This window comes from Trachymyrmex cornetzi, unplaced genomic scaffold, assembly GCF_001594075.2.
Source record: "Trachymyrmex cornetzi isolate Tcor2-1 unplaced genomic scaffold, Tcor1.1 scaffold230, whole genome shotgun sequence".
Classification (NCBI taxonomy): domain Eukaryota; kingdom Metazoa; phylum Arthropoda; class Insecta; order Hymenoptera; family Formicidae; genus Trachymyrmex; species Trachymyrmex cornetzi.
In genome coordinates, this window is record NW_017296957.1 from 1,592,019 (window position 1) to 1,592,506 (window position 488).

A 488-nucleotide genomic window follows, 5' to 3' on the forward strand; every position below is an offset into this window, starting at 1 on the left:
TAATTTTATGATTTATATCAATTTTATAGAGACACATATATATGTATATTTAAAACTCAATTTATAATATACGACTTTTATTTAGAACCATGATTTTAATGTTATCGTCCGAGTTTGATTATCAATAGAGATGATAACTGTAGAGAAAAAAGTTGTAATTTTGCGGCAGTATATAAAATATTATAACATTGCAAGTATGTATACTTATTTTATGCTGCTTTTATATAATAAAAAATCAAAAATTTAGCAATATATTATCCAAATATTTATATGTTTATAATATTCGCAAATTTATATCAATTGTCGATAATATCATCGTTCTTCAATTACCTCCGACCCCTCAGAGCCTTTTTGGTGATCACAAAAATTTGCCCAGGAACATCTTTAATAATGTTTCGTCGGTGTTTTAGATAAGAGAAGAAGGGATTTGTACTAACTCATACAGATATTGTATTCTATCCGAAATTGTACTACGATGGGGGGGGGGG